Source organism: Protopterus annectens, chromosome 4.part1 (genome assembly GCF_019279795.1).
Source record: "Protopterus annectens isolate FY-2018-M chromosome 4.part1, PAN1.0, whole genome shotgun sequence".
Lineage (NCBI taxonomy): Eukaryota > Metazoa > Chordata > Ceratodontiformes > Protopteridae > Protopterus > Protopterus annectens.
The window spans coordinates 902,824,389-902,835,269 of NC_056734.1; the positions used below are offsets into that span (position 1 = coordinate 902,824,389).

Sequence of the window (10,881 nt, forward strand, 5' to 3'; positions counted from 1 at the left end):
CAGTTTCCATGTCCAGCAGACATGTGTGCGAAATGGGCAGCTATGTATGGGGCGTAATTTTTTGTGGGTACAGTGTGCCCTTTTTTTTTTTTTTCAGGTGAGAGTGGTATGTCAGGTACAGGAAGTCGGTATAGCTGTGGAGGTAGGTTGGGTAGGTTAACAGACAAGACAAACAAGACGCATACAGGGGCAGTGTATGACACATGTGGGGGGGTTACACAATTGACGGGGACGGATGTTTGGATATCTAGAGCCCATGAGCCCACAGATGGCAACAGTGGAACTGATATCCCCACCCATGAGCAGTTGCCACTGTGCCTTCACTGCCCAGGACGGGGCTGTGCTGGGGGCTGTGTAGGCCGGGCAGCAGGCACGCCCGTTAGTTGTGCCACCCGTGCCTCAAGCTGGCCTAGGGGCCCAAGAACAGCGTCCCGGATCTCCCTACACACCACAGTCCGGACATTACGGAGGGTGAGTGGATGTTCTCCTCCGGCCACACTTGCAGAGGGGGGACAAGCCCCATCCCCTGCAGCGCTTCCACCCGCAGGTGGCACAGGGCCACTGGAGGAGGGTCCGGCCTGGGCACTACTGCCAGGTGCACTCGCCAGCTGAGGAGAGAGAGGTGGGTCCGCTGGAACCCGCCTTCCCTGTCGTCCTATGTTTTGCATTATGTTATGACAGTTTGGGTTAGTAACGTACAATACCATTCACAATTAGTTGTAACAGCATGCATTAGTATTCCCATTAACCAAACACCCAGATATTCAAACCATTGAACAGCAAGCATAACACATGCATAATTTGAACAGCAATACACAGTCCAACAACATGCAGGGTTGATTGATGGCAACAGGCCATCATGTTTGGATGTATGAACAGGGCAGATGCATCAACGTACATGCAAATATGTATGAACCAACAGGACAAATGTCCAGGGGTGTTGATTGTGATTGCACATACCAATTTCACATGGAATGGATTATATGTGGTTATAGGGTAGGGTGAAGAATATTTAATTAACAACTTCAAATACCAATACATATGCTGTACATTTCTAATAGCTGCAAATATATACACACTACAGTTCTGCCTACAGTTTCCTATGTGATAACTACTTCAGGTTGGTGATAGGAATGTTACTGCTACATCAATATACATTTTCATTTTTATTCATACACATTCATATCTGGCTCTGTTCAGCTACATCACCCTGCTACATTTGCTTTATATAGCTACAGACAACTGTGGATGCTTGGTATTTCAAACAACCATACTATCTGTATATTGCAGACTGAGAACAACATATCCAGATTTTGGGACACACATTCCAGCTGTGGTACCGTTTTCAACACGTTACTGTTTGGTTCTGCCTGTCACATTCATTTAATTCTGTACTGACTGCAGTATACTTTATTCAGGAGTTATTACTACTTTATTGGTGTATTCATAACTCTTTTTCACACTCTCTCACTTGTTTTATTTTTACAATTCAGGATGGTACTTAATTCTAGGCTTTATTGACATGTTTTACCTGTAGTTATAACAATCCTTTCCAACAGTCTCACTTCTGTCATGTTTCTGTATTTCAACAGGGATATATTTCACAAGTGTTTTACTCAGCTTCTGCAGCTGTACTTTTCAGCCTGCTGCAGGTTATGTACTATTATATTACAGGTGGGACATCTTTATTTCAGACTTGTTTAATTTTTATGTTTGGATTACAGGCTGCATCACACTTTTGTAATCAAGCAATACTTGCAAACCCTCTTACACTGTTACTTGCACATTTTATTAATTAGTGACTACACTGCACTCTTATGTTAACTGTCATACTTATATATTTATTTATAGTTACAGGGAGAGAATTACTGACCTGCCTGTTGGTGCAACCATGCCAGCCTATCGCCATAGGCTCTATGGTTCGCAGAACGGACACCTGCAGCTGTAATATAAATAAAGTAATACTGGAATACACATCTCCATAACATCAGCTAGGTTAATTTCTTACATAAATAATTACATGTAACTTACTCAATAGTGGGGCGTTGGGCATTTGCCGGGCCTCCTGGATCCAACGGTTCAGTTGGTCCTGCTTCCGTCTCTTCAGGTCCGCATGGTGGTGACGGACCTGCTCACCAGTCCTTGGTATCCCTGTGGCACTGGTGAGATCATGAGCCAACCGGTCCCACGCCTCAGCCCTATATGCTCCCCACAGGACCTGGCCCTGCATGAGTTGGGCCTCATGATTGTGGACAAGGAGACAAACCATATATTTGGACTCCTCAATGCCCCACCTCTGTGCTCGGAAGCAACTACCCTCACCTACACCTGACATTCTGGCTGCAAGTCGGTTCTACAATTGGTTATGCTGTGTATTCCTGCCTATGGGGCTTATATATGCCGTTTTTCCCGCACTTATCTGTGATTGGCCATTTTGGAATTGTATCAGCTTCACAAAACCTGCTTTGTCATGCTCCTCTTTCTATTCATTCCTATATATATGCTATTACTGCATTTCTAAGTGCAACTGTCATGGCTTAGTGATGCAGTACCTTGACTATGTTGCATGGTATCCTGGATTCGAACCTGGCCATTGCTTTTTATATTTTATGACTGTCTACACAGGCTAGGAGGTGTGTCTGTGTAAAGGCAGTTTTGATACAGCTTGCTCAACGTTGCCCGTCGGTTAGCTTGTTGGCACGGTGCGCAGCTCCACACAAACGGATCACGCTGGTTTACACATGGTTTGGCTGTCAGCACGCATATTACGCTCACCTCAGCTATGGGCACACAGTTTCAGCGTGTTAAAATGCTGCTCAACCCCGGGCACTCATTTTACATCTGTTAAACCACTGCTCACCTACGGGCACTCATTTTATACCTGTTAAAACACTGCTCACCTGCAGGCAGATGTACTCAACTTGTTAGACTGTAGCTCAGCTATAGGCACATCTGACATTTTTTTTTTTATTATCTCACATTTCTTCAAAATACATGGCCCATTTCATTACATTTTACATAAAATATAATTTTATATGTGTACATATATGTCAGGGGCTTGTTTCGTGCTTATTTCACTAAAAATAAAAATTGATGTTGTGGGGGCTCGAACCATGACTGCCTGCTCTTCAGCCGACGTCTCTACCGCTACGCTATTGCTTCTTGGCTTACTTTGCATATTTAGTTCTTATATGCTTTCCCACTGACTGCTAACTGTGGCTAAGCTACGGGCACGCCCGCGCAAACGAGCGCACTCACGGGCAAACATCTTTACAATTTAAAAAAAAAATATAAGATGTTCATTTCTACATTTTATGTTCGTAGTCTGTAGGGGCATGTGTTGTGTTGTGTTTATTCACATTTACACGGGCTCTGTTGTGGGGGTTTACTTTCGGGACTTTTACTCTTCTGGGGGCGTGTCCATTTGCAGGGCTCGGCCTACGGACACGCCCCCTACTGTCTTCCACGGACCGTGTTAGCCTTAGGTGTGATTCAGCATGCCCTCATGAATATGCATGACATGCTGACGTCACACCGTTTAACTGTAGCCTCCGTGTAAGCCTTGTAACTCTTACACGGAGGCTTCGTGAATCCTGCCCATTGTGTCTGTCTTTTCGAAGTTTATTACATTTTTTTGTAACAAAATGTACTAGAGGTTCTATCAGTAACTGATTTGACTGTTGTTGCAATTCTGAAATAAACCTTTTACATCTGGTGACAGAACCCAACTGTCTAACATTTGAATATAATGTAACTTTTTCTGGTTCTTTACCATTAAATTTTTTGTCTGTACAGTCTAACCTTTGAATAGTGGCATGCACTGTATTTTTATGACATTGTACACACAATAAACATTTTTATACCACACATGATTTTGTTTCAGATACCAGTCAAATATTGTAATCAATTTGCATAATTCCTTACTATTAACTTGCAATCCATTTGCATAATGCCTTACTTTTAACTTGCCCTAATAAGGTTTTACATTTGCTAATATGCTGTATATACATTTCATTCTGTTATTATTATTATTATTATTACCTCTATGGCATTCATACTGTATGTAACCCAGAATTTTTTGTTTACCAGTCAACAGAGAGGCAGATGGCCAAGCTGCTTTACTGTAGATGATTGAAAAGTTTCTTTAGTCACTTGTGAAGTTGGTACAGCAAAACTGGAAGTTTCAGTCTTACAACTTTGTATTGTACCTTTTTTGGAGTATTTATGGCATTGCTCACCTTCCTGCACTGAAGTCTCACTGGATTTAGAAGTCTAATAAACTGTATTATTGCTGCAAAGTGTAGAAAACTGCAGAAAATTGTAAAAATCTGAAGTACTTCACATAAACATTAGTCACTGTGCTTTTACAGGAGTGACCTTATACAAGGCATTACCCACTCACTCCCCCTGTTTTTGGATACAGGCTAGGAACGTTCGTTAGGGTCACCATCGAAAAATGTATTTTAATTTGTGCTCTGCTTCTATGCTGTGCTGGATCCAAAGTCTTCTTAAGACACACAGTCTTGCTGTGTTGTTTACTGCTGAATCAGAGACACAGAGCTTTGCATGACTCCATCTGTAGTCTTTTTAAAGCACCAAGCCTTTCAAATTGCACACTGATAAAGAAATATATTTTGCAGCTATAAGCACAGTTACAGATAAGTTATTTTTATAACAAACAACACATACTCTTTCTGTCAGTTTGTAGCATATATTTACAAAGTTTTCCTTCATTACAGAAATGAATGATGACTTCTACAAAATACCTCTCTCTGTCCCTCTCCCAGCATTTTCAGTTCTATTTTGAATATTACTTTGTCTACTATTCTCTTTAATGACCTCTAAAATGTTAAAACATTAAAAAGTGAATTTCATCATTGGCAAGAATATGTGTAGATAATGCATCAGTAGTAGAATTAATCCTTATCTGAAGTATTCTCTGATACAATCTTTCAATGCTCTATCCATTTTACCAATGGCCCACATACCTGGCAGATGGAAATATAAACTACATGACAGGTCTAACAACTCACCAATACTCTGCAATTATATACTTGAACATTATCAGGGTACACAAATGTGTTAGCTGTAGGTATAAACTGACAGTAAACCAAAAGTTTCTTATCTTTCATGTTAAACTCTTTGTATGTCCCCTGAATATCTAAAATTAGCTGCCATCCCTAAATTTGCAAGGATTCTTTCATCTGTAATAAATAATTTTACTACTTCTGCCATGCTCAGTGTTTCTTTACCATCTACCATTTGCTTTTCATCTTTGCTTCTAGCTAATTTACAGAGTAAATCATTTTTCCTCTTTTACATCTTGGAAACAAATAAGCTAGGTACATCAGTGCTCTCATTTCTCAACACCATCTTGACATCATGTAGTCACCAAAACCTGGTTTAACTAAATTACACCAAATTTCCATCATTAAATTCCATCCCGCAGATATGTTTATGACTCATGACCAGGAAAAACAACAGACATAGATGCATTGATCATTTTCAAATAAGAACTCAACCGTGCTGTTTTACCCCAAGCCAGCACCATCTACTAACTTGTTATTTCTTAAATTTCCAACTCTGAGGAACAAACCCCTCTTTCTAGTTGTCAGATATCATCCCTCCATCCTCACTTGCTAAATTCAAATCCCTCATCTCAAACATCTTAGAAGCAGCTTCAAAAATAATACCATCAGTCTGTCTGACTTTTACCTGAGCAATACTGGCCCTCAAACTTTAGACATCTCAGAATTCCTTGCTGATAATGCTTTTTTATCTCAGAACTCATGAGGCCAAACTCAAAATCACCAAGATACTCCACAGCATAGCACTTTTCCTGTCATTCTACATTTCCATTTGACACCCTCATTTAGTGACTGCTGTCCTATTAACTTCACAATCCACAATCAATCCATCAAGATTACACCTCATTCTACAATATTTTAGAACACAAAATAGCAACAACAACACCAAATTAAATAAAAAACTACTGTTACAACCAACTTTCCATTCTCTTAACTGAATGCTGCAGCAAACTTTGTTAATCAAATCCTTTTTATTTTCCAGATAGATAGTTTCCATTATGCAAAAGCTCTGTAAACCCATCAAAACTAAGTGGTTGTCTACAGAATTCACACATATTCTCAAGTTTAGAAATGAAGCCTGGAAAACATGGAAACTAATTCACTCCTCAGAAAATCAAACCTCCTTCATTAACCTGTATAATCTTACAAAACATTTCACATGAAGAGTCAAAGTCACCTATCATAAAAATAAACAAGTTTTTTCTTCTAGGCAAATAAAAGCACTTCTGGAAACATCCATTTGAGGGCAAAAACTAGCTATTATAAATGGAAACAAGTCCTCTTTTAGGCAAATGAAACACAGCATTCTTGCTCAGACTTCCTCAAGGAATTCTATTCATTTCCATCCAGTGTACCCAATAAATCACCTTACATCCTACCATTCTAGTTAAATTTGTAAAACTGAAAGAAATCACTTCACTGTGAGACAACATCTTCACAAACACATATTCTGGGGCAGATAATGTAAATCTTTGGTTTATTTGTTGCTGCAAGAATGGTCTAACTTACCCTCTCACCCACATCCATAATCTTCTCCTTCCAAAAGACATAATGCTAGATACCTGGAAACTGCACTAATAAAGCCACTTCCCAAACAAAATGATTACACCTGAGTTGGGAGGGTGGCCTAATGGTTAAGGTGTTTGCCTAACAAACACAAGGTGCAGGGTTTGAGTCTCACAAGGGATAATTGGCTAGGCTTAAAAATGTCTCACAAGGGCAGTTAGTTTAGTATTAATCTATGAACCTTACTTCTAATCAGTTTCCATCCTACTTGTAAAAAAAAACATCTACTCAGAAATAATGGAATATAACCAACAGTACCATCTCCTTTCCCTTGAAACTACATGGTGCTGGCCAGGACAAAGTATAATGACAGCTCTATCCAGGACTACAATTGTACCAGTCTTATTGGCAGGCTTGATTATGCTCTCATTATTATCCCTCATTTCTTTTAGTGCTTCTCTCTGTTTGGAATTTAGGTTATAAAAATCCTTCTGGTTCCTCTTATTGTGAAACTCTGACACCTTATTCTCACACACGTTTATAAACTTCTCTACCGCTGGATGCAAAGGAGGAATAAATGTGCCAGGTTTCTTTAAGATATTTGCTGCTACGTTTTGGCCTATGGGGCCTGTGCCACTAAAAATATCCTTGAGAAGGGTATTTCTCCCAAAGCATTTGATATCCATTACAAATTCACTCAGGCTTGAAGGAAGTGCTTGTATAAAAGATAATCCTTTATCAAGTAACTGTGTTTGAATTTCACTTAAATTATATCATGACATATTAAATACTGGCTACAAACCCCAATTTTGTTCTAAGTATAAAAAGAATTTGAAACAAATACTATGCCAAGAGAAATTTAAAAAAGGGAACATTTCAACTATCACCCACATAAAGGTACATTTCCTTGTGAAAGATGTAAAGTCTGTACACACATTGACTCAAGCAATTGCTTCAAGCATCCGATTACTGGGAAAGAATATAGGCTTGGCACATATGCCGACTGCAATACCAAAAATGCTATATACATTGCAAGCTGTAATACATGTACTAACTTATATGTTGACAAAACCTATAAACCTTTTAAGGACAGAATTTTACATCAATTGAGTAATTTAAGGCTTCACAATAAAACCAATACCTTTCGTATTTCTGCTCATCCTGGCCATAAATTCCATTTTATGGTACTAGAAGTTATAAATAAAAGTCAAAGATGTAGTGATATAGTTAACAGAACTGAAATAAATGAATTAAGATGGATCGCAGATCTACAGGCAGATAAATCACTGGGACTGAATGGAATGGTTCCTTTAAAATCCCTGTTAAAGGGGCAGAAATTAAGAAGATGAAATCTCAACTACATTGGCTCTTCAAGACACTAAGGTGTTCCTTAATTACTTAACTGTCAACTGTTTTCTAAGCTCTAGAAGATTCTATCTTGATCTGATTTCATGGTATAAGTCATGAGAAAGAACAAGCGCAAGACAATTTTTCTCATATTGATTTATCTAGAAAAAGAATAGAAGGCATTAAGCTCAAACTGCTTATCTTAGAGCTCCAGCACTTTTTACTTATGTTTTATTATCTTTTACTAGTGACTTCATAAATATTTTACATTTGTTATTAAAGTTTGTACTTGAGTTTATCTGCATGCAGCCTTTTCCCTGATTGCTATTCTTGATTTTACATTTGCCAGTTTCCCTATTTGATCAATGTTCATTCAGCAGTCTCTGGTGCATTTTGCCTTGCTATTTGTTTTAGTTTTTTGCACCAGTATTGCACATGGTTGAAGGGGAAGAAATTGAACTGAATTATTGGCCAGAAAAGGATAAATCTCCAGCCCCCTTGAGGACATGTAAGAAGGTAAATGATACTTTAACCAATCAAACAAATCCATTAGTTTTGGTTCTTTAAATCATTTACTTAAATTTAATTTAATTGATGTTACATCTGGATCGTCAGCTGCCTTTATGAATTCTGAAACTTATGGCAAGATTTTTATTGAAGTTGAGAAAGCATCTTTTAAATTAAAAAAGACTTCAGTGGCAGTTCTTCCATTTGGAATCCTGCTTATACTGTAAGATATTTCCTCAGGGCTTAAAAGAGTTAAATACATGCCGACTTATGGCAATCAACATCCTGAATTACTGGAGAAGTGGCAAGCAATTAATTTAGAAACCATATTCTGGTACATCAGACTCTTAATTGAACACTTTCAACCTATTGAGGAAGAGACCATGGTTTTTACTGAAGGTAAGCAGATGGAGCTTGAAAATACAGCTTTATCTGAAGCTTTTCTTCTCAGAACTGAAGGTTTACAGAAGAGATTGTCCATCTATGACAACAAGTTACAAACATCAAAACCAAGAAGCTTGCAAGGGATTACAAAGATTTTGTGGACAGTAATATTTTTGAATTGACAAGATCAACAGATTCTGTACAGCAATGACGTAGGAGACAGTAGAATACAGCTATCCTTGAACAAGCACCTGTTTATCACTATGGCAGTGCTTCCATAAGAACACTGAAGTAGTTATAAATAGGAGAAGTCATGAGAAAGAACAAGCTCTCTCATATTGATTTATCTAGAGAAAGAATAGTTACTCAAAAGATGAATTTGAGCTCTAAAACTCAGGAATCAGTAATTGCAAACCCATAGATCCATGTAACCGATAACAATACAGCAGCCACACCTAAACATCCTACTACGGGTACTTCATTCTGGAACTACTGATCCCAATAAAGAAAGACTTGTATCACAAAAGGGAACATTCAGCAAGCAAAAATGGAAAGAAGAGGAAATTCTCAACATGAGAGATAATATAGCTCAGGAATCACTAGTATTTAATATGTCACAATATTAAGTCAAACAAAAATACAGTTGTCTGATAAAGGATTATCTTTTATATCAGCACTTCCTTCAAGGCTGATTGAATTTGTAATAGATATCAAATGCCTTAGGAGAAACATCCTTCTCAAAAATATTTTGGTGGCACAGGCCCCATAGACCAAAATGAAGCAGCAAATATCTTAAAGAAATCTAGAACCTTTATTCCTCCTTCGCATCCAGCAGTAGAGAAGTTTGTAAAAGTGTGTGTGAATGAGGTGTCAAAGCTTCACAATAAGAGGAATCAGAAGGATTTTTACAACCTAAGTTCCAAAGAGAGAGAAGCACTAAAAGAATTGATGAATAATGATGAGCTCATAATCAAGCCAGCCAATAATGGAGGTGTGATTGTAGTCCTGTATAGATCCATGGATCATAGTAGGATGCTAAATATGCTTGAAGATGTGAGGACCTATATAGAAATCCATAAATATGAAGTGATCAAAACTATACACCAAGTTAGGGATAGTTTAGTTGATTTATTGAGGGCACGTACCATCTCCCAAGAATTGTTTGACTACCTACTGGTCACACATCCCCTGATACCTACTATTAGCAGTGTACCTAATATACATAAGGATAGCTGGAATCTGCCAATGTACCCCATAATATCTGGTGGAGAATGGCTAACTGAGCCTGCTTCCATCTTTGTGGCATATAAACTGAAAACAGCAATTTCTAAAGCAGTCACTGCATTCCCTGACACTTTACTTTTTTAGAATATCTGACTGCTAAATGTCTTTAGATCAGCCAACCCATATATGAATGGTAAATATGGACAGTAAGAGCCTCCTCACATTGATCACCAATGATTTTGGGGGTAGATGCAGTCCAACAATTTCTAAGATGTGAAATGATTTTTGATTGCAGTACTATCTCACTGATTTGCTAATTATTAGACTTAATTTTGGAAAATAATGTTTTTACATATGGTAACAAATGCTAACAGCAGAAATGAGGGATTTGCAACAGTTATACTAATATAGTTATGACCCAGTGGGAATCTGCTTATGTGTTTTAATATGAAGAATCAGTGGTTGCAATATATACTTTACTATAAAAGATTTGTGGATGACATATTCTTTCTATGGAGAAGTGACATACAATAACTAAATGACTTTGTTGACTACTTGGGTAGTACTTCATCTTTTTTACAGTTTGACGTCATTAGCTCTACTAGCAAAATGAGATGTTTTGGATGTTACCCTTGAGATAGGCACATATGGCAACCTTGATACTTCCTTACATAAGAAAGATGGCTGGAGTAACCACTTATTACATCGAACAAGCATGCATCCTAGGCATATCTACCTGCAAGTTATCAGAGGATAACTCTTAAGAATCTCTAGGATCTGTGCCAATGAGCAGGATTATGAAGAGATAGAACAACAAAGAAAAGAT

The 10,881-nt window shown here is 38.1% G+C and overlaps 1 protein-coding gene across 2 annotated transcripts in view; it reads left to right on the top strand.

Annotated features, from left to right (window-relative positions):
* LOC122801112 (receptor-type tyrosine-protein phosphatase eta-like) overlaps positions 1–10,881 on the top strand; it is a 1,724,431-nt gene that overhangs the window by 110,540 nt on the left and 1,603,010 nt on the right. The gene's annotated exons all lie outside the window — the stretch shown is intronic.